The sequence below is a fragment of the Canis lupus genome, chromosome 22, assembly GCF_048164855.1.
Source record: "Canis lupus baileyi chromosome 22, mCanLup2.hap1, whole genome shotgun sequence".
NCBI lineage: Eukaryota > Metazoa > Chordata > Mammalia > Carnivora > Canidae > Canis > Canis lupus.
The window spans coordinates 27249971-27274255 of record NC_132859.1 but is presented as its reverse complement, the minus strand read 5'-3'; the positions used below and the strand labels follow the sequence as shown (position 1 = coordinate 27274255).

The following is a 24285-nucleotide window of genomic DNA, read 5'->3' as shown; positions in this document are numbered from 1 at the left end:
GGTTTTTCTTATTTATTGAGGTGGGCTTGTATTGCTAGAAACTCCCTCCTTAAAATTGCTCTTGCTGTGTCCTGTTGATTTGGGAGCAGTGTGTTTCCATTTTCAGCTGTCTTAAGATATTTTTTTGATTTCCTCTTTGATTTCTTTATTGACTCATTGGGTGTTTAGTAGCATATTGTTTAGTCTCCATGTGTTGTGTTTTTTTCTAGTTTTCTTCCTGTAGCTGATTCCTAGTTTCAGATCATTGTGGTTGGAAAAGATCAGTCTTTTTAAAATTAAACTTGCGACTTCTTTTGTGGCTTAACATGATAATATTCTGGAAAATGTTCCATATGTACTTGAGAAGAATATATATCCTGCTGGTTTGGGATGGAATGTTCCATATGTATCTGTTTAGTATAGATGGTCTAATGTGTTGTTCAAGGTCTGGATGATCTATTCATTAATATAAGTGGGCTGTTAAAATCCCCTACTGTTACTGTATTACTGTCAATTTCTCCCTTTGTGTCTACCAATATTTGCTTTATATTTAGATTCTCCTATGACTTCTGCATAAACATTTACATGTATTTTATCTATTTTCTTATATGATTGATCCCTTCGTAATTACATAATCTGCTTGTTTGACTTTATAGCCTTTGTTTTAAAGTTCATTTTGTCTGATACAAATATTGCTTCTCTCATTTCTCTGATGTTAGGTATTGCTACCCTAGCTTTATTTTCATTTCCATTTGCATGGAATATCTTTTTCCCCCCTTTTATTTTTCAGTCTGTGTATCTGTAGATCCAGAGTCTCCTGTAGGCTGTATATAGATAGATCTTATTTTTTGAATCCATTTAATCACTTATATCTTTTTATTGGAGCATTTAGTCCATTTACATTGAAAATAATTATTGATAGATACGTATTTATTTGCCTTTTGTTAATGGTTTTCTGTTTGGTTTTGTAGTTTTCTGTTCTTTTTCTTTTGTTTTCTTCATTGTGATTTGTTGACTTTTTATTGTTATGTTTGGATTCCTTTCTCTTTATTTTTTGTGTATCTATTATAGGTTTTTTTCGTTTGTGGTTGTCATGAGGCTCATATATAACAACCTATGTATATAGCTATCTATTTTAAGTTGCTGGTTTAAATTCTAACACATTCTGAAAGCACTACACTTCTTTTCTTTCACTGTGTTTTGTTTTTGACATCTTATTTTATATCTTTTTATTTAATGTATCCCTTAACTCGTTATTGTAGATTTAGGTGATTTTACTACTTTTTTTTTTTTAATCTTCATACTAGCTTAATAAGTGGTCAATCCACTACTTTTTCTATATGTTTGCCTGTACCAGTGAGTTTTTTTTCTTTCATATATTTTCTTTTATTTTTTAGTTATGGCCTTTTCTTTTGTGCTTAACGAAGTCCTTTGAACATTTTAATATTTTTTGTAAAGCTGTTTAGTGGCGATGAACTCTTAGGTTTTTCTTATTTGGGAATCTGTAAACTTTATAAACTCTTCAATTCTAAATTATAACCTTGCTCAGAGAGTATCCTCAGTGGTAAGTTGTTTCCTTTTCAGCACTTGATTTATTTAAAGTTTTTTTTTTTTTTTTTTTGAAGATTTTAAAAATTTTTTCATGAGAGGCACAGAGAGAGGCAGAGACATAGGCAGAGGAGGCTCCCTATGGGCAGCCTGATGTGAGAGTTGATCCCAGGACCCCAGGATCGTGACCTGAGCCAAAGGTAGATGATTAACCATTGAGCCACCCATATGCCCCCCCCCCCCTTTAAGATTTTATTTATTTATTTGACAGAGAGAGATAGAGTGTGTACACAAGCAGGAGGAGTGGCAAGCTGAGGAAGAGGGGGAAGCAGGCTCCCCGGTGATCTGGGAGCTGGACATGGGGCTGGATCCCAGGACCCTGGGATCATGACCTGAGCTGACAGCAGATGCTTAACCGACTGAGCCACCCAGGTCCCCCCACTTTTTAGCACTTTAAATATATCATGCCTACTCTCTTCAGACCTGTAAAATTTCTGCTGAAAAATTAGTTGATAATCTTGTGGGGAGTCCCTTATGTATAACTAATTGCCTTTTCCTGCTGCTTTTAGAATCGTCTTTATCTTTGGTTTTCCTGGGTGGCACAATCAGTTAAGTGTCCAACTCTTGATTTCGACTCAGGTCATAATCTCAGAGTCATGGGATCTAGCCCTGTGTAGGGCTCCACGCTCAGCAGGGAATCTGCTCAAGGTTCTCTCTTCCTCTCTCTCCCCTTCCACTCCTCCCTGTGCTTGTCTGTGCTGTCTCTCTTTAAAATAAATAAATCTTAAAAAAAAAAAAAAGATTGTCTTTAGTTTTTGACACTTTAGTTATACTGTGTCTTGGTATGGATATCTTTTCTATCTCTGTTGATGTTCATCCTTTCATGAGTTTGGTAAACGTCTTTATGACCATTATTTTAAATTCTTTATTGGGTGGGTTGCCCACCTCCCAGTTTGTTTGTTTCTTTTTCTAAGATTTTGTTTTGTTCTTTTGTTTGGAATATATTCTTCTCTTTTTTGCACAGCATTCTATTGGTTTTTGTGATTTAGATAGTTCAGCTACATCTCTTGGTTTTGAAGGAGCAGTAGGAGTTGTTCTGTGGGGCCCAGAAATCTGATCTCTCCTGGCCATCAGAGCCTGATGTTCCAGAGGGTATTCCCTGTGTGGGCTTTGTGTACCCTCCTGTTGTGGCAGGGATGCAACTGCTATAGGCACACTGCTGCGCATTGTCCTGCAAGTGCTAGCTGAGATGCTGGGTTGTGTGGGGCTCTTAGTGGGACATTCCCCCTGGCGTTAACCATATTGAGGGAGGATTCCAAAATGGCACTTTCCAGTGTTGGGATCACCATGGCTGAAGAACTATCTAGAACTATCTAAAAAATATCTAGAATGTGGCCCTACTGCCTCTTGCCTTTCTGGTGCTTTGTTCCAAGGGTGATAAGTAGATTTCCTTTACCTCTGTTTTGTGAACCTTTTTTGGATCTGGTGTTTTTGCATTGGTTTCTCGATTGAGTAAGTCTGTGTGTGAGCCCTTTAAAAGTGAGTTTTCCTTTCCTTCTAGTTTTGTAGTTTTCCTGATATGCTCCTTTTGGTTTTCAAAGCCAGGCATTTGATCTTATCTCTCCTGTGCAGGATATTAGGGTTGGCGTGCATGATGTGGAGCTTAAATCTTTTCCTGCTCTAAAAAAAGTTCCACAATTTCAAGTGTCTAAGGAGCACCATACCTGGAGTGTGGTTTATTACTTAGCGAGATTTTATCTCTGCTTCTTCTACCCATCTTGGTGTTTTCCCATATTGTGGAGGCTCTTTTCATTCACTATCTAGGCCCCCTTTACAGGGAGTTATTTCAAATTCTGTTGTAAATTGTTATGTCTGTGAAAATAGGTGAGTTCAGGATTTTACTACCCAACATCTTGAATTGTAACCTTGAAGAAAACTATCAATCTAAAGATGGATGTTTTGAGGGACACCTGGGTGGCTTAGTGGTTAAGTGCCTGCCTGTGGCTCAGGACGTGATCCTGGAGTCCCGGGATTGAGTCTCACATCAGGCTCCCTGCATGGAGCCTGCTTCTCTCTCTCTCTCTCTCTCTCTCTCTCCCTGCCTCCCTCCCTCCCTCTCTGTGTCTCTCATAAAAAAATAAATAAAATCTTAAAAAAAATGGATGTTTTGGGTATGTGGAAATCTGAGACTAAGTTGAACCAAATATATTGCTCTTAGGAAATAATAAACTTATGTTAATTGGTTTCTATGCACCAAATCTTGGTTAAATACAGCCCAAAATAGAGTAAGCTATGGAGGGTCAAATGAGAATAATTCTAGTCAAATGAAAAGACACTATGGTATTTTTTGAACTTCACGTTTTTTTAATTCTTATACTTGAGAAAATGATTTTACCAGTCTATTTCCCAAAAGTAACTTATACAGAACATAATATATACATGGTCGAATCTTATTACCAATGAGCTCTGTTTTCTGGTCAACGTTATTCCTTTAAGAGCTGGAAGTAGTAGCTTAGTCTGAAACTTTCTGTCTCATTTTAAACATGTCTGACTGAGAAACTCTGTGTCAAAACAAGTCTAGCTCTCTGTCAAGAGTGACACGTTCTTCATAGGGATTTCTGGAATTGCCTTTAAGGAAGTATTTTAATAATTTCTTTGGAACCCTTATTAATTGGTTATATCAACTCTGAAGCTGAGGTGGAGATAGGCCGTAGATCTGAGTTTTCTAGTTTTGTTATCATTTATTCTAAGTATGATAATTTGTATTTGAGGATTTATTCTGGGGTTTATCTATATTCATTGAACATTTATACTAATGAGGCTCAAGATGTATTTTGTCTTTGTTCAAGCTGTACACCAGCTTTAGGGATTTTTGAGAAGGGATGCCTTTTAAAAAGTCTGATTTGCAATAATACATGTATGGATAGTCTGTCAAGGTTACATTTTGAAAATTAGGAATTTTTGTTGTTTAGAAAATTTAATCATAAATCAGTGCCTATCAGTGAAGCACAGAGCTGGAGAGATTTCTTTGGTTTCCTGAATACAAGAGATTGTATATTTCAGTGAGAGAAACTGATGTCTGAGTCCCTGGAATCTCAGATTTCAGTAGTCCATGGTTATAGGGGATACAGACTTCACTTTTGATGGTACGTTTCTGAGTTACTTTAGTAAGGTAGAGATGAAGGAATCACTGTAATTCATCACATGATTTTGACTTATATCACTCATAGGTATACTTGAAGGCATTGTGATGTTGTGTAAAGGACATGGCTTGTGGAATGTTACAGACTTGATTTTTTTTTTTTTAATTTTTTTTTAATTTTTTTTATTTATTTATGAGAGAGAGAGAGAGAGAGAGAGAGAGGCAGAGACATAGGCAGAGGGAGAAGCAGGCTCCATGCACCGGGAGCCCGACGTGGGATTCGATCCTGGGTCTCCAGGATCGCGCCCTAGGCCAAAGGCAGGTGCCAAACCGCTGCGCCACCCAGGGATCCCCTACAGACTTGATTTTAAGTACTATATATTAACTGTGTGATATTAAATAAATTGATTTAGCAACGCCTATATTTCTTCATCTGTACAAGTAAGAATAATGATTATAAGATTTTTTTCATATGGTTATTATGGGAATTAAATGACATTTTTAAAATACAAAGAAGAATCTTTTTTTTAGGACATCTTCCAGTAATCCTCACTCCCACCCCAGTATCATGGTTTGAAGAATACATTAAAAAAGTTATCCTTCTGCGTAGCAAAAGTAAATGACATTAGTAATGTAAATTAATTTACTGCTGTTTTATTGAGCTCTAATACATGTGGTATCTTGTATTTATATTGTTGGAGTCTTAGTTTCAAACCTAGTAAACAAGTAACTTAATGCAAACTTTAAAATTCAGCTATAATATTTGTACCTGTTAGAAGTTCAAAGTAAGATATTAGATGAATCATAGAGACTACAATTTGGCAGCTTTTTGAAGATAGTACTTAATTGGAGGTACTTCTAGGCTTCCAGCAGTATTATTTAGAACCAAGGAAAATGGGGGGGGGGAGCCAGAAAGAAAGAGAAAAAAAGAGTCTCATGTAATTATTCAATTCGTTGTGAGTTCAGAAACTTCAATTTAGTAGGCAAATTAAATTCGGATTAATGTTATAAAAGTTAGCAAAAATAAAATTGAGATCCCTTATTTGTTTTTTATCTTCAACATACGTTTTTGGGGTGCAGGATGCTGAGCTAGCCATCTATATATATGAAGGGATATAGTATGTGTTTTTTCTCTTAGCTTTATTCTTACCCCTTCTCCTCCCACCTTTTTGTAGTTCTTTCATAGCACAAATAATCTGCCTATCTCAAATTAGACACCTTGAAAATTTACTAAATCCATTTCTCTTCTTTCATTACTATGTCTAGGTACCACCATTTTTTCTCATATTCTTTTGTCTTAGTCTTCCCTTTCTAAAGCTACTATGTTAGTACTCTACATCACCATTGGAATTATCTTTCTGACTCATTGTATGCCTAATAATTGATTCAGCTGTTTTCAATGCTGCTAATGATCAGCAACATTATCCAATTTAAATTTCCTTTATTTCTTTTTGAGAAGGAGCTGATAGTGAGATCAATAAAGGAATAGTAGTTTGGTAGTAAAATAAGTGAAGGGAAAGTCAAGAGCCATAAAGCAGTGAAAATATATCTTCAATAATTGAGTCCTTTGTAGAGCTTATTGTCTGTTCTATTTCTGGTTATAATTAGGTTTGTCCACTTCTGTTTTCTGAGAACTAAGGCTTCCTCAATATTCTAGAATAACTTGAGACAGTGACTACTTTCATAGACTTTCCTCCAGTGTAATCAAGTGTGGTTTGAGTTTTTCTTTTTGCAAAGTTTGAACAAGATAAATTACAGTGTTTATTGTATAAAAGGTGACAGTCAGGTAATGTTATAAAAAAGGCAACAGATTAAAAAAAGGAACTCTGAAACAAATGGAATAACATAAGGAGGAGTAGTTAATGAGATGTAGAATAATTTAATTAGTGTGGAACTGAGAATTTAGAGTACAAAATAAAATTATGGACAATGCTTAAACTTTCAGCCTGTTTAAAATAATTTCTTCAAAAATCTTCATCTTACAGGATGAAAGTTACAGGAACATACTTAAAAGAAGGTAACACTTTAATTACAAATATGCTTATTTGCTTACTGTACTGTGGAAGGATGTGTACTTTGAAAAGTTCCTTGCCGGGACGCCTGGGTGACTCAGTGGTTGAGCGTCTTCCCTTGGCTCAGGATATGATCCCAGAGTCTGGGGATGGAGTCCCACATCAGGCTCCCTGCATGGAGCCTGCTTCTCCCTCTGCCTATGTCTGTCTCTCATAAATGAATAAATAAAAATCTTTAAAAAAAGTTCCTTGTTTTATGTCTGCCACAGATAATGGACAAAAACTAAAGCTTAAGGGGATTTTTTCATCTCAAGGAGTCAGGTTGAATCTGCAGCTTTCTTAGGGAAACCAGTTTCTGGAATTTTCTAACTTTTCCCAGGGCATTTAGATCGATCTTCAAGACTAGAATGAACAATTGCCCAAAGCAACTCTAACAATTTACGGGGCTTATTTTGGTTCATTTAAATAGCGAGACTGAGAATGATCTGTTTCTTATTCTTAAGCTAATTTGAACTTGGTATTTAGAGCTTGATTCTAAATGGATCCTAAATGGAACCAGGATGTAGGGAAGAGAGGTTATCTTGTTGGAACTAAGAGAAATATAGTAGAAGATGTAATCTTTAAATCCCAGAAAAGTATCTTCTTGCATTATACATACATTGGTTTCTGTTTTGCTTGGAACTTCTGGTAGTATGGGCTCTAACTTAGTACTGATTGTGGTTAGTGAAAATGAGCATGACTGTTGAGAGAAAATAATGTTAAATACTATTTCAAGATGAAGAGTCATTTAGGAAGTGAAGATACAGTTTATTTATTAGGACAACGTGGAAGCATTTCATTTAACATAAAAGTCAAAAAGATTTATATTGTGTCAGTACTTTGGGATTGTTGGCTGCATAAAGGTTTATGAAGTTAAGGGAGTTCATGCATAGAGTGAGTAATGGTCATATGGACTCTGGGTTCAGATCACATGACTTCAAATCTCAGCTTTACCATTTGTTAATGGTGAGATCTTGGGCAAGTTAGTGTGCTTAGGCTCCTCTTAGCTATTTTGGGGGGCACAGTTAGGGTGGAGGAGAGGAGGCATTAAATGTGTACCATGTAAATATCAGCATCACAGTGTAGTACTGATGTTACTGTTACTGAAGTTCTTCAAACAACTTTTATTATCTTTAGCTTTCTATTCCCTATCATGGTCCTAATGTAAGTCACAGGATCTAAAAGAAAAACCTGAGTGGGTATTTTCTTTGATTCATAAAAATACAAGGAGATAATATGTAATAAACTTTAAATTTTAACTCCCTTTATTTAGCTTCACAGATAAACCCTGAAAGAACAACATCTATCTTGAAATCTCAAAATTAAAAAAAATTAAATTCATTTAAACTTGGATGAAAGTTTGGAGTTTTGGGATTTGTTATAACCTTTAGGTCACTAGAATGGTGTTAAGGCAGCCCTAACTTAGTACACCAGTAGACAGGTTGATGGGTGCTGCCCCGACAGTGACTGGAATGTATGCTTTTGTACTGACAGTGTGGTTCAAGTAGAAGGAAAGATAGACATTAGTTTTTAAGTGATCTGAAGTGTCTGGAAATAGAGTAGACATTTTCTTTCCTGAATGCTTCTTTGGTACCAGTGTATGTTAGCATCTATGCATCCAGTAGTGTCATGAGAAGAGTTGTATGTAATCTTTTAATCCATTTTTTGAATAACTGTTACTGTATTAGGCCTTCTTATATATTTACAAGATTCTCTAATTAACAATATATTTTTTTGACCAAAGGTTAACTTTTGTGATAAAATTTTCTTTATGGGGACACCCGGATGGCTCAGCAGTTAAGCATCTGCCTTCGGCCCAAGGTGTGATCCTGGAGTCCCGGGATCAAGTTCCACATCGGGCTCCCTGCATGGAGCCTGCTTCTCCTTCTGCCTTTGTCTCTACCTCTCTCTCTCTCTCTCTCTCTCTCTCTCTGTCTCTGTCTCTCATAAATAAATAAATGAAATCTTTAAAAAAAAATTTCTTTATGAATCATTCATCTCCCTTAAACATTCCTATGGTCTTTTGACATATGTATCTCTAGATGACTTTGTTTTAATCATAAGATTAAAATCTATATTAAGGAAAATCCGCTTTGATGGAGGCGTTTTATGTATAGTTAAAACTGTTTTTAATTATCCCTCTTTCCATTGGCAAGGACCTTGACAGTAGTTGTTAAGAAAAATATCTGAAATGTTTGTATTAAGTTGGGTACAATTTATTTATTTATTTATTTTTTAGGAGGGGAGAGGCAGAGAGAAAGGGGAGAAAGAGAATCTTAAGCAGGCTCCATGCCTAGGGCAGAGCCTGACATGGGGCTTGATCTCATGACCCTGAGATCGTGACCTGAGCTAAAATCGAGTCAGATGCTTAACTGACTGAGCTTACCCAGGGGCCCCACATTTGGTACAATTTAATTGGAACTCAATGAAGTAATATATATGTTCAACAAATAATTTTAAAATTATGTGCCCGAAGAATGGAAAGTGGTCATAGGTAGATATCTTTTAGAAAACTTAAAGGGTCATCTATTTCAATTCTCTATCAGAATCCTTGAGAGGATGCTTGAGAATCTCCATTTTAAGAAGCTGCTTAGGTGATTTTTATGCACTCTATAGTTTTAGAACTATTGCTGAACTCTTTGCCTGTAGCTTGTAGGAAATTGGCTCTTTGCTTTTTTGATAGAAACTATTCTTCCTCAGGTACTATTCCTGATGACCTGCCATGCCCTATACTGTGAAATTTTCAAAGCTTTCAGTGTCAGCCTTAGTTTCTACTTTAAGTTCATTCTCAACTGGATCTCCTATGGTGAAGGAACAGATCATGTTAATGGTGATGCACAACCCAGTGGACTGTGACAGAAGGCTTTTATATATTCCCTAAAATGTCAGTATTTCCTAGCAAGGTAGGAATTGCAGGTGAGGAGATATACAGGAGAACTTAAGTGGTCTTCTGGGGCCAGGATTGAAACTGAGGTTAATTATTTTAAAGACCAGACTTTGACATAACCTTCCTTTTTAGTGGTAAGAAAATGGGCTGTGGTTTCAGGTATGCTTGGGTTGGAAGTGTGCCCTATCACTTACTGGCTTTACTAGCAATTTTAATACTTCCCTAAACTTCAGTATCCCTATCTGAAAAGTAGGCTCAGTAGTTGTTAAATTCTAAGGTTTTTGGAGGGTTAATGATCTAATGCATGTTTTTAGAATGCTTCAGCATATTTTTAGTAGTTTTGATCCTGAATAGGCTTTACAATAAATGATGACTATTATTTAGCAACTTAAGGCAAATATGCCTTATGGAGTTAATCAGTCACAGACTAAATGAGTTTGTCACATTATGAAGTATGTTTTTCTGTTCCGATGTGGCATGATAGCTAGAAACAAGGAAGATACAGCATGTGTATGGAATTTGGGGGGGGGGGGCATGGGAAAACAATGTAGGCATCTTTTTTTTTTTTCCCCTACCCATACCCTAATAAATTCTAAATTTGATTCTAGCCCAGGCTTTTCTTAAAGTTCCAGACTATTAATAGCTCTAGATTTTTACATTAAACTCCCTACAGGACATCTCCAATGGGTAATCCCATAATATGTCCTATTCTAACTTGGGCTCTTTGTTCCAACAACTGATCTTCCAGGTTTCCTTAGGGATTGCTATTTAACTTCATCCCCCACAAAATCTAATCTTTCACCAAAATCTTCTGACTGCTTGCCCATAAATGTTGTTCTTCCTTTTCTTCCCCATCTTTACCACTATCACTTTAGTCTAAGCTACTGTTGTCTCATACCTACCTTCTCCTCTATACCTTTCTTACTCCTCACCATAATCCAGCATTTGATAAATTTTCATGTATAATTTATTGTCATCCTATATTTAAAACCCTGTAGTAATGTTGCCTTAATAATTTCTACCCCATTTTGTTTCACTTATATTTCCTCTATAGTTGGCCCCTCTGCTTCTCTCCTAGAAATATGTGCTTTTCTCCTAATGCTTTTGGACCTTAGTACTTGTTATGCCTAGACTGACATTTCCCATACTTTTCAGATCTCATCTTAAATAGACTTTCTTTAGGTCTTTGCTGATTTCTGGGTAAGTCAAGTCTCCTATTACAAAACTCATGTCTCACCCTTTACCATATCTTTAATAGCATTTATCACTGTTTGCAGTTACGTATTTGCATTGTTATTGGATACTGTCTGATTTCCTACATAAAGTGTAAGTTTTGTGAGGGTTGAGAATTTCAGGGTTTACAAAGGCCTGGATTGGGCCTGACACCAGATGAAAAGTAATAAATGACTGACTGAAATACATTGACTAGGCAATTAAAATACAAAGTGTTTAATTCTAAAGTGAGGTAAGTACAGATGGAGTCAGTGTTGGCATATTAAACATTGTTTTTGGGGAATACTTTAGTTATTATAGCATTTGTTTGATTGACTCCTAATTTTACTTTTTCTATTACAAATATAGATAAGTAGTATTTTGAATTTTGAATTTCCCAGTACAGATTAAGAGCTTCCAGAAGTTGATTGTACTTGAATGCACTTCAGAGTAAAACCTTTCCCCCTCACATCTGCACAGGATTTAAAGTTTACAATTCCAAAACATATAGCTGATTACATACTTTTTGATGCTTAACATATGGAATATGTTCATATATGTTAGTTGCCTAAGGCATAAAAATTGAAAAATACTAACAAAACTTACAAAAACAACTAATCATAGATATTTTTTGTAGGTGTCTCAACTTTTATAAAAATTTTAAAAAATCAAGAAGATTAATATAACATTAGAATTTGGAATTAAGCTTATATTTGCTTTCTGGTATTTGGACCTCAAGTTACTGTGTGACTATTATTGACAGATTGAACTGTTATTGTGAAAACTCTTAAGACTTTAGTATATTCTTGAAAGTTCGTTTAGTACTGTTGTTTACATTTTAAAATTAGTGCATTCAATAAGATTTTGGTTTCCATCTCTGCTGAATTCTCCCTAGGAGTGCACAACTTCAAAAATAAAGAGGCACAGTCAGCAGAAAAAAGAGGTGGTCTGAGCATTTATGCGTTAAATATGCATGTTAATTAGGAAAAAAATTAGAAAAATATGAAAACAGATGTTACATAAATTATTGCAGTCCCAGGGCAGCAGTAACTTATACACTGACAATAATTTTTGTATGTGCATGTGTATATCTATTTCTAGATTTCTCAATATTTATGCAATTCCATAGAGAATAACTAGAAAAAGAACTGGTATATCCTTTCAGTGAGACTATGGTAAACATTTTTTCTGCCTATAGATTACTGAAGAAATCTAGTTTCATAAAGTCTTACTGTATAGATAAACCCTCTGTGTTATCCAATTCTGCTTTGTAGCCTTTTGGTTTTTCTGGTAGTATGCTAATGAGATATTTTATTGGATATATCCTTTTGGAGCAAGAAAGTAAATTATCCAAACAATGTTAGAAATGTAAAATTGACCTGAGTGTAAAGTATGCATTTATTTTTATTTTTTTTAAATTTTTTTATTTATTTACTTATGATAGTCACAGAGAGAGAGAGAGGCAGAGACACAGGCAGAGGGAGAAGCAGGATCCATGCAGGGAGCCCGATGTGGGATTTGATCCCGGGTCTCCAGGATCGCGCCCTGGGCCAAAGGCAGGTGCCAAACCGCTGTGCCACCCAGGGATCCCTAAAGTATGCATTTAAAAACAAAACAAATTATAACTTCTCAGTATATTGATTATATTGTTAGTTTTTCATGAAGAAATAGCCATCAGGGATCCCTGGGTGGCGCAGCGGTTTGGCGCCTGCCTTTGGCCCAGGGCGCGATCCTGGAGACCCGGGATCGAATCCCATGTCGGGCTCCCGGTGCATGGAGCCTGCTTCTCCCTCTTCCTGTGTCTCTGCCTCTCTCTCTCTCTGTGTGACTATCATAAATAAATAAAAATTAAAAAAAAAAAAAAAAAGAAATCGCCATCATTCTCTGGTATGACACAATTGTATGACAATATATTAACTGTTATATAAACATGTATTTGTCAAATACACATATATTGGAATAGTTGAAAGATATTTGAATGTCTTTCATTCTAAAGAGCCATCATAAAATAAAAATGGTCTGTGTTTTTACAAGGGAAAGATGAAAGTAGAGACTTACTTTATTTTAGTGGTATAGTAATTTTAAGCTTAACCATACAGAAAAAGCATGTGACTATAATATTGTTCAAGGAAGTGTTGACTATATTTAGGTATTTTTCACATGTATATTATGTAATTTAGAAACGAGTTGTTGGTAACTTTTTAGGTAAGACTATAAGTCAAAATAAGGAAATGATACATCAGAATATACTAAATCATTTTCTTTATCAAACAAAGAAAACATGAATTGTATTCAATATAAGAGCATATAAGTTTCTGGAAATCTGCCTAGAGATCAATGCCACATTCATTCCTGTTCTTTAGAAATCATACCTTGATATTTGGTTTTAATAGCACATGATGCTAAATGGTGTGTTAAGTAATTTCTTTTGAATCTCAATATGTTTGTTATATGTTATAATATTTCTCAGTTCTGTGTTACTGATTTATATTTCACATTATATTACCTAATTACTTTTGTCCTTTTGTACTTATACTGAGCCACCAATAAGTTCAAACAGGTTATGGGGGGTAAATTATTATAGAATGAAATCTAGGGGAAAGTGATGGTAATATATGGTAACTTATTATTATTAAGAGGTTCTTTACTGGGGCACCTGGGTAGCTCAGTAGTTGAGTGTCTGCCTTTGGTTCAAGTCATGATCCCAGGGTCCTGGGATTGAGTCTTACATTGGGCTCCCCATGGGGAGCCTGCTTCTCCCTCCGCCTATGTCTCTGCCTCTCTCTCCGTATATCTCATGAATAAATAAATGAATTCTTAAAAAAAAAAAAAAAAAAAGAGGTTCTTTACTTAAATTAGATAGCTGTTTAAGAAATTCAGTTGTCATTCTTACAGATTTCATACAGGTTATGTCAGATATGGTTTTTGGAAGAATACTAAAGGTGTTTTTCTTTTTCCCTGTGCAGAAAAGCTATAGAAATTAATTATAAATTCACAAATAATGTTTACTTGTTACACTGATACATTGTATTCTAATTTTACATTTTATTGATACTGTGGAATCCGTTTCAATGGAATTTTTTTCCATGTTTTCAAATATCTAATTTCCATTTTTTAATTTTATGTAATTTTAATACTTGGTATTTTACTATGTATTAGAATAATGTGTTCATTATTTGAATATTTTTATGTAATTTCAATGAAATGAACTTTAACGTGATTTGTTTTATATTGAGGTGTTTTGATTTAAAAATTTTTATATTATAATACTATTTATTCTAAGTATAATAAAATGACTTCCTTTCTTCCAGAAGTTAAAATAGATAATGGAAAAAGTGATTAGGGAGTAGATTAGGAGTTGTCTTCTAAAAGCCCAAAATTATATGTCATAGATTTTTTTCAGCTTGCCTTTTGCTGGTTTGTTTTGGTTAGGGTTCTTTATGGGATAGAAAGGTTTCAAGCTATTTTATGTATTTTTCTAGGTATTTGGTGCTTTGCCAGAAGCAAACTCAGGCGATCTCTGTTTCTTCCTTCTTCTTTGCATCCTATTTGCCAACCACAACTTGTATTTGGAGAACTTTGTTGTACCAACTTTGAAGTCTTTGACCTGTAACAAGAGCATGCGTTTTCAAGTGGCAGTTAGAATTGTGGATCATTAAAGGTCTCCTGAAAGGTAAGCATGTATTTATTCAAAATGTACATTTGTAAATTGGATACCATCAATACCTGTCTTAGTCTGTTTGGGCTGCTCCAACAATAATACCATAGACTTGGTGACTTATAAACAACAGATTTATTTCTCACAGTTCTGGAGACTGGGAAGTCCAAGATAAAGGTGCTAGTGACTGTTCATAGACTACTATCTTCTTAACGGGTCTTTACATAGTAGGAGGAATGAGAAAGTTCCCTGGAGTCTTTTCTTATAAGGGCACTTACCCCATTCATGAGGGCTCCACCCTCACAACTTAATCACCTCATAAAGGCCTCACTGGAATACCATTACCTTGGGAATTAAGATTTTAACATATGAGTTTTGAAGGGACAAAAACATTGATCTGTAACAGTATGTTTATTATAGTAATGTGTTCTCTACAGAATAGATTCATGTACAAAAAATGTGTGTATGTGAGTGAGTGTTTTTTGACACTCAGGACACCCAGGAGGCTCACTTTGTGATACGTTTTTACATTTAGAAGTGTAATGCCTCTAGCTTTCTTCTTTCTCAAGGTTGCTTTGGCTATTTGGGGTCTTTTGTGATTCCATACAAATTTTAGGATTGTATATTCTATTTCTATGAAAAATGCCATTGAACTTTTGATAGAAATTTAATTGAATCTGTAAATAGCTCTGAGTGGTATGGATATTTTAACATTAATTCTTCTAAGGCATGAGCAGAGTATCCATTTATTTATGCCTTATTCAGTTTCTTTCATCAATGTCACAATATTCATTATACTAATATTCCACCTCCTGGTTAAATTTATTCTTAGGCATTTTATTCTTTTTGATGCAACTCTTAGTGGAGCTGTTCTCTTAATTTTGCTTTCTGACAGTACATTGTTAGTTTATAGAAATACAGCAGATTTTTGTATATTGATTATGTATCTTGTAATTTTATTGAATTCATTCTCAGTTTCTTTTCTGAAGTCTTTAAGGTTTTGTATAGATAATACTTCTGCAAATACAGTTTTATTTCTTCCTTTCTGATGTGAATGCATTTTATTTCTTTTGCTCCCCTGCCTGCTCTCACCAGGTTTTCTAGTACTAGGTCAAATAAAAAAGATGAGATTGGCTCTTTGTATATAGGGAACATTACCTCATTCATCATAATTGCTCACTGCAAAAATAACTCTGATGAACTGTCCAAGTAAGAATAGTTAGGTCCTTACAAGGGGGAAGAAAAAAAAGGCAAGTTTTGGCAGTCTTGTTTTATTTCTGATCTTAGAAGAAAAGTTTTCAGCTTTCTACTATTTAGCATGATGTAAGCTGTGAATGTGTCATATACTGCCTTTATCATGTTGAGGTATATTCCTTCTGTACCCATTCTGTTGGCAGTTGTTAGCAAAACGGAATGTTGAATTTTGTCAAATGCTTTTTCTGCATCTATTGAGATTATCATATGATTTTTATCCTTCATTTTATTAAGTGATGTGTAATGTTGAATGACTTATGTATGTTGAACCATCCTTGCTTCCCTTGAACAAATCTCAATTGATCATGGTGTATGATTCTTTTAAGATACTGTTGAATTCATTTCTGTTCAGTTTGTGGACAGTCTTACATTAATCTTTATCAGGGATATTGGCCTATAATTATCCTCTCTTATAGCATCCTTATTCAGTTTTGGTGTCAGCATAATGCTGGCCTCATAAAATGGCTTTGGAAATACAGTTAACTCTTACACAGTGTGGAGATTACAAGCACTGGCACCTCATGCAGTTGAAAAATCCATGCTCCCCAAACACTTAACTACAAATAGCCTACTATTGACTACAAGCCTTACCAATAACATAGTCAACTAAGACATGTTTTGTATATTTTATGTATTAGATACTATATATATATATTTTTAGATACTATATTCTTACAATGAACTAAGAGAAAAGATTTTTTTTTTTAAGATTTTATTTATTCATGAGAGACACACACAGAGAGAGAGAGAGGCAGAGACACAGGCAGACGGAGAAGCAGGTTCCCTGCAGGAAACCTGATGTGGGGCTCAATCCTGGAACTCCAGGATCACGCTCTGAGCCAAAGGCAGACGCTCAACCACTGAGCCACCCAGGCATCCTGAAAAGAAAATTTTATTAAGAAAATATTATTAAGAAATGCCATTAAGAGAATTGTAAGGAAGATAAAATACATGTATAGTACATGTATATTTATAAAAAAATCCACATATAAGTGGATCCACACCAGTTCAAACCTGTGTTGTTTAAGGGTCAACTGTATGCTCTTGTCTTCTATTTTTTGGAAGAGTTTGAAAAGGACTGGCATTAATTTTACTTTAAATGTTTAGTTGAATTCACCAGTTAAGCCATCTGATCCCAGACTTTTGTTTCTTGGGAGGTTTTTGATTTCTCATTCAATCTCCTTACCAGTGATTGGTCTGTTCAAATATTCTATTTCATATGATTCACTCTTGGTAAGTTGTATATTTCCAGGAATCTCTTCTATTGTCAAATTTGTTGATGTATAATTGTTCATAGGAGTCTCTTATGATCTTTGTATTTCTGTTGTAATGGCTCCTCTTTCATTTCAAATTTAATTTTTTTGAGTCCTCTTGTTTTTGTATATCTAACTAAAGTTTTGTCTATTTTGTTTTTATTTTTTTGGAAAAAAAAACAAACAGTTCTTGGGGCACCTGGGTGGCTCAGTCAGTTGGGCATCCAACTCCTGTTTGTGGCTCTGGTGGTAATCTCTTGAATGGTGGCATAGAGCCCTGCATTGGGTTCCATGCTCAGCGGGAATTCTGAGGGAGGTTTTCTCCCTCTGCCCCTCTCCCTATTCGCATGCACTTGTATACTGTCTCTTTCTGAATAAATATTTTGGTTTTTTAAAGACATTTTTATTTATTTATTTGAGACAGAGAGCAGGAGGGAGAGGGAAAGAGAATCTGAAACAGACTCCAGTCTGAGTGTGGAGCCTTATATGGGGCTCGATCTCAGGACCCTGAGATCATGTTCTAAGCCGGAATGGATGCTTAACTGACTGAGCCATCCAGGCACCCCTGAATAAATCTTTAAATTAAAAAAAAAAAAGAAAAGAAAAAATAGCTTAGTTTTATTGGTATTTTCCCTTGTCATTTTAGTCACTATTTCATTCATTTTTGCTTTTTGTGGTTTTCTTTCTTCTAATTTTGTGCTTAGTTTGTTCTTTTTCTAGTTCCTTTAGGTGTACGATTAGGTTGTTTATCTGAGCTCTTTCCTTTTTCTTATTGTAAGCATTTATCACTATGCACTTCCCTCTGAGAATTGCTTTTGGGACACCTGGGTGGCTCAGTGGAATACCTTTTGCTCAGGGCGTGATCTCAGAGTCCTGAGATTGAGTCCTGCATCAGGTTTCCTCCATGAAGCTTGCTTCTCCCTCTTCTTGTGTCTTTGCCTCTCTCTCTCTCTCTCTCTCTCTCTCATAAATAAATAAAAATCTTAAAAAAAAAGAATTGCTTTTGCTGCATTTGATTAGAGATAAAATTTATCACCTTTTGACTTTTCTGTATATACCAACCTTTCTACCACAAGTTTTGTAATCAGATAAAAATGCTTGCAATTTTTAAAATGATAAACATGTTAAATATGGTGGGAATGGGTACTAGAAGAGTCCACTTTGGGAAAGGATCTGAGTTATTGTAAGCTGATGTGTAGGACTTAAAAAAAAGTTAAAAATGTTTTAAACCAGGAATGGCTTGAGGGCATCATCCTGCATATACAATTTACATAGAAAAAGCAAGAGGAGAATAAAGAAATATATACTTTACTATAAAGGGATGATTTTTTAAAAAAGATTATATTTGTTTATTTGAGAGAGAGAGAGATCTTGAGAGAGAGCACAAGCAGGAAGGAGAGGGAAAAGCAGACTCCCCATTGAGCAGGGAGCCCAATGCAGGACTTGATCCCAGGACCCTGAGATCATGACTGGAGCCAGAGGGCAGTTGCTTAACCACCTGAGCCACCCAGGTGCCCTTAAAGGGACAGTTCTATCAAAGATTTATCCCCTCTTCAAATTTTAATATTTAACTATTTGTACCTGTGTTCTCACTATAGAAGAACCCAGTAAGTATTCTGGTGTTTCCCAGAAGTTACTCAGCCCTTTGCCCACATCATTTGACAGCTTGTAGTGAATATATATAGAGAGAAGTAGCATGGAGAAGACAAGAGAAATGGTGGCATGATTGAGATAGAAAACAAATTGTCTGATTCCATTTACTGCCCGAGTCAATCATGAACAAACATACAAGCCATCTAAAGTATGGTTTTTGAAACTGCAAAGGCAATCCAGTATTAGATAGGGAAATAAATTTAGTTATGGGAAGGAACATGTATTAAATGAAATACACAAAAAATCGAATAGAGCATAGCACACATTCCCTTTAATTAGGGTACAAACTATTTCAACTTCTGTTTCTGTTTCATTGGTATATTTATCCCTGTGGAAAATGGCTTGTAAATCTAAAAATTTATTTCTTATAATGAGTAGTGATTAAAAAAGATGTGAATGCCTCCTATCTGAGATACCTTCAACTCTAAGTTCAATAATTCTAGCTTTGGTACTCCTTTAACAAATTCAACAAAGTAAGAGGGGGTGCCAAAGGGGAAGAGAGATATATGGATACAAAAAGCATTCTAGAGGGAAAGTGCTAAAAGTCTGCTGGCAGGAAAACATTTTTAAGCCAACCCCACCGGACTCTTAAGGATCAGTTAAAAGAGGAGAATAATTAGGAAAAGATTGGAAACTGGTGACTATGTATAAGAAGTAGAAAGACACTGATCAAAGAACTCTGAGTAACTGTGTTAGAAAACAACATCATTCCCCAAAAAAGCCTACAATCTAAATCTGGCAATATGTATAAACACTCACTCACAGGGTACCTGGGTGACTCAGTGGTTGAGCGTCTGCCTTTGGCTCAGGTTGTGATCCTGGGGTCCTGGGATTGAGTCCTGCATCAGGCTCCCCTGGGGAGCCTGTGTCTCCCTCAACCTGTGTCTCTGCCTCTCTCTTTGTGTCTGCCTCTCTGTGTCTCTCATGAATAAATAAATAAATAAAATTTAAAAAATATCACAAAGCTGTAGGAATTTCAACAGTATGGTATTGGCATGAAAACAGACACATAGATTACTGGAACAGAATAGAGAGCCCAGAAATAAACCCACACATATATGGTCAATTAATTTTTGACAGAGGAGCCAAGATTGGACACTGGGCAGGGATAGTCTCTTGTATTGTGAGAAATTGGACCCCTATCTTATACCATACAGAAAAATCAACTTTAAAAATGGACAAAAGACTTGAATGTAATATCTGAAACCATAAATCTAGAAGCAAACAGGGATATGCTACTTGAAATTGGTCCTGGTAATTTTTTTTGAATTTGATAATGAAAGCAAAGGCAACAAAAGTAAAAATCAACAAGTAACTAAAAGGTAAACCATCAACAAAAATGAAAAGACAGTCTACCAAAGAATGGGAAATATTTGCAAATTATATATCATATAAGGAGTTAATATTCAACATACATAGTGAACCCTTACAAATCAATAGCAAAAGACACAACCAATTTGATTAAAAAGTAGGCAGAATAACTGATTAGGTATTTGTCTAAAGAAGACATACAAATGGCCAACAGCTACATTAAAAGGTACCCAACAGTCACTAGCCATTAGAGAAATGCAAATCAAAATCACAATGGAATTTCATCCTACACTTCTTAAAATGACTGTCATCAAAAAGACATATAACAAGTGTTGGAGCAAAGGGAACCCTTGCTCACTATTGGTGGGAATGTATATTGGTATAGCCACTATGAAAATAGAGAAATTACAAATAGAACTTAGAAATAGAAAATTACAAATAGCACTACCTTAAGATCCAGCAATTTGACTTCTGGATATATATACAAAAGGAAGTGAAAATAGGGTATTGAAGTGATATCTGCACTTACATGTTCATTGATGTATTATTCACAATAGTCAAGATTTGGAAACAACTGTCTGCTAGTAGGTGAATGGATAAAGAAGATATGATTTATTCATGTATACAATGGCATATTATTCAGACATGAGAAAGAAGACATTCCAGCCCTTTGTGACTACATATGTGGACCTTGAGTGCATTATAAGTAAAATAAGGCAGACAGAGATAGACAAATACTGCCTAGTATCACTTAACCTGTAGAGTTTGTAAAATAAGGGGAAAAAAAGTCAAACTCAGAAACAGAGTGTCAAAGTAGTCGTCATCGGCTAGGGAGTGGGATGAAAATAGGGATAGGTTGCTAAAAAGGTACAGACTTTCAGCTATAAGATTTATAAGATCTAATGTGTAAGATGATGGCTATACTTGGTATCACTGTATTATAGAAGTGAAATTTACCAAGAAATTAGAAATTTAATGTTCTCACTTAAAAAAATATATAGAGTGATGGATTTGGTTATTTTGATTGATCTGGTTAATAAATTTATCAATCCTTTCACAATGTGTACATCAGATCATGATGTACACTTTGAATATCTTATAGCTTTATTACGTTATATTGAGGTCAATTATACCTAAATACAGCTGAACAAAATTTAAAAATACAAAAAAGAAACAACAAAAAAATTCCTACTCCTCTAATGTAGAGATCTACTGATCTAACATTTTAAAAATATAACCTATTTTTTAAAAATTTACTTAAACTTAGGAGAGGAAATAACAAAACTGAAATGAAGCTTAAATAAGTGAACCTCAGATAAATATTTTTTCAAAATCATAAATACTTGTTTCTAAGAGACTTCTAATATTAAAGACGACTATGGGAATCTTTAAATACTTTGATAATAAGGAAATAGGGAAAGGCTCACCAAAAAGCAGAATATCTCTTTATTTTAAAATCATTCCTTGAGGTGAAATTCATATGACATCAAATTGAGGAAACAGCATTAGCACACTCCAATGGTGCACGACCTCCACTTCTCTGTAGTCCCACGTGTTTCCATCACTCCAAAGTAAAATACCCTTTTAACTGTTTCTCCTCCTTCTGCCCTCCCCCAACCTCTGTCAACCTTCAATCTGGCTCTATGACTTTATTATGAATATTTCATATAAATGAAATCATATGTGTGACCTTTAAGTGTGACTGCTTTCACTTGGTGTAATGTTTTCAAGGTTCATCATTTCAAGGTTCATCAAGTGTATGAGTACTTCGTTACTTTCCATAGCCAAATAATACTCCATCATATATACGAATACTTGGTTTGCTTTCACCTTTTGGTATTGTGAATAGTGCTTCTATGAGTTTTTATGTACATATCTTTATTTGAGTACCTGTTTTCAGTTTCTTTAGATGTGTACTAGGCAGGGATCCCTGGGTGGCGCAGCGGTTTAGCGCCTGCCTTTGGCCCAGGGCGCGATCCTAGAGACCTGGGATCGAATCCCACATCGGGCTCCCGGTGCATGGAGCCTGCTTCTCCCTCTGCCTATGTCTCTGCCTGCCTCTCTCTCTCTCTCTGTGTGACTATCATAAATAAATAAAAATTAAAAAAAAAATGCTGTGTCATATCATAATTCTTTTAAATTTTTGAGGGACCAGTAAATTGTTTACAACAGCCTCAGCAGTTGGTATTCCCACAAGCAATGTATGTGGTTGTTTTTTGTTTTGTTTTGTTTTGTTTTGTTTTTTTACATCTTGCCAACATATCCAGTATTTCTTATTTTCCCCTTTTTTTTGATCATTATATCTTGTCTTATGGTCATTATGAATGCCTTTGAACCAAGTAACATCATAGAGAAATGATTATATCCGGTATTTCTTATTTAGAAATTATACATCAATTTGAAGTATCACTTCTGTTTTCCTTCCTGCATTAACTGACACATGGACATTATTTTCCAGAACAAAAGATTTATTACTTCAATTTCTCAAAATCATACTATATTTTATTTCAGATTTCTGCTATGCTGTGTGTGTGTATGTCCTATATTTTTTTACCACAGTTTTACCTTTTTTTTTTTTTTTTTTTTTTTGCTTAATTCTCATAGGAGAACTGTCTCTATTATTATGGGTCACACACTACATTTATACTTCCAGGTTCCTAATCATAAAATATTTTTTTTGTATGTTTATCTGCTTTCTTTTTGAAGAAATATCTTACTTATCCTGGACTTTCTATTTTAATATGAACCAGTGAACCAGAGCTTCCTTGGTCTTTTGCTGAAGTGTCATTCTCAGATTTCTTTCATTATATTACTGGATTAGTTCTGGTATTGCTTGGATCTCGTTGTTATCTTTTTTCGTAGTTTCCTTTAAATAAATTTTCAGAAGGTTAAATGGTGAAAGTTATATTTTCTGAGTTGTTCATCTTAGAATTTTTTTTTTTTTAAAGAAAATGTTCTTTTTCTTACAGTTGGTTGATCTGGGTATATATATATATTTATTTTTTGGGGGGGGTATATATTTCTAGATTTAAGATAATGTTTCTCAAAACTTTGAAGATTTTGCTCAATTTTTTTCTACTGTCCTTATTCCTAATGAGAAATTTGAAGCCAGTCTCACTTACTGAAAATTCTAGGTGATATCACAGTGAAAACAAAATAGAAATTCTTAATTTCATTAAGTTTGAGTTTTAAGCTAGAGAAGTCCAAAGAAGCAAGATAAATAAATACATTAAGTATAGAGTAGGTTAGATTGTGCTGTGAAGGCAAATAAAGCAGGGTGTGGAGGGTAGAGAGATCAGTGAATAGGGAGAGGGATGGAAATTTTAAATAGGATGGTCAGGGAAAGCCTCTCAGAAAAGGTAACATTAAAATGCTACATTAAAAAAATATATAAAATGCTACATTAAGATCAGAAGCAAAGCCCTTGACTCCTTTCTCATACTAGCCTTAGGCAGCTCATGGTTCAAATGTACTTATCAGAAAGTGATAAATTGCTTCATGTCCTAGGTTGTTTGAACCAACCATGAATGGAAAAATCTATGAATGCTAATGGTCTGTTGACTATATTTGACTTGACTTATATTTCTCCTAGTCACTGCAGCCTAGGAGTGTAGTCGATGAATATGGGATACAGTAATAGCATTAGTGTTTTAGTGTTTTCCTTATGGTATAGTGTGACTTTTGTGATCACTATTCGTGTGTTTCTCAGTCGCATAATATTGTTATTCCTACCCATTTTTTTTTCAAGTTCCAAGCTTTCTAGCAATGAAACTACCCCTCTGACTGTGGGTATTGAACATGGTGTCTTTTGACATGATTTAAGCATTTTCTTTGCTGTGTTCAGTTAGTGGTGAGCTTTATTTAGTAAGGATAACAGGTGTGACAGGAGCAGTTATAAAATTAAAAAACTGATCAACCTTGTGCTTAGGATTCCCCATAGCACCTAGGTGCTACAGGCCCTATATTTCCCTAAAACCTGGCACAGGTTTCTTGGTCACTGAGCTGGAAAACATTTTGAGTAATATCACCTATCTATTCCTAAGTCCGCTTGTGCACTTAGGACACATTTACTGAGGGGATATTTGGTATATTGTCAATTTTCTTAGTACTGTCTCTTTGGGAGCACCTATTGTGGATATAATAGAAATAAGATGACTTGTGCTTCTTGAAACTTTATTTTGATTTTGTCTAAAATGCAGGTTCTAACTTATTGTATTACCTTTTAGGCAAGAATAAAAGTTCTCTCATTTTCTTTTGATGTACCCATGTCACATCATTGTCTAATATGTGAAATACATCTATTAGTTTGTGGTGAGAGTACTTCATGGGCTGACCCT

At 35.0% G+C, this 24285-nt stretch overlaps 1 protein-coding gene across 20 annotated transcripts in view; it reads left to right on the top strand.

Moving 5' to 3' along the window:
* The window catches only part of TBC1D5 (TBC1 domain family member 5), a 546849-nt gene that overhangs the window by 123218 nt on the left and 399346 nt on the right, over nt 1–24285 (top strand). For 19 of the 20 annotated variants that reach the window (XM_072792900.1, XM_072792895.1, XM_072792888.1 and 16 more), the window contains one exon: nt 14302–14492. The gene's annotated coding sequence lies outside the window, so the exon portion shown is untranslated. Of the gene's footprint in view, nt 1–14301; nt 14493–24285 lie in introns of those variants that run through there. The other variant, XM_072792901.1, reaches the window with a different exon arrangement.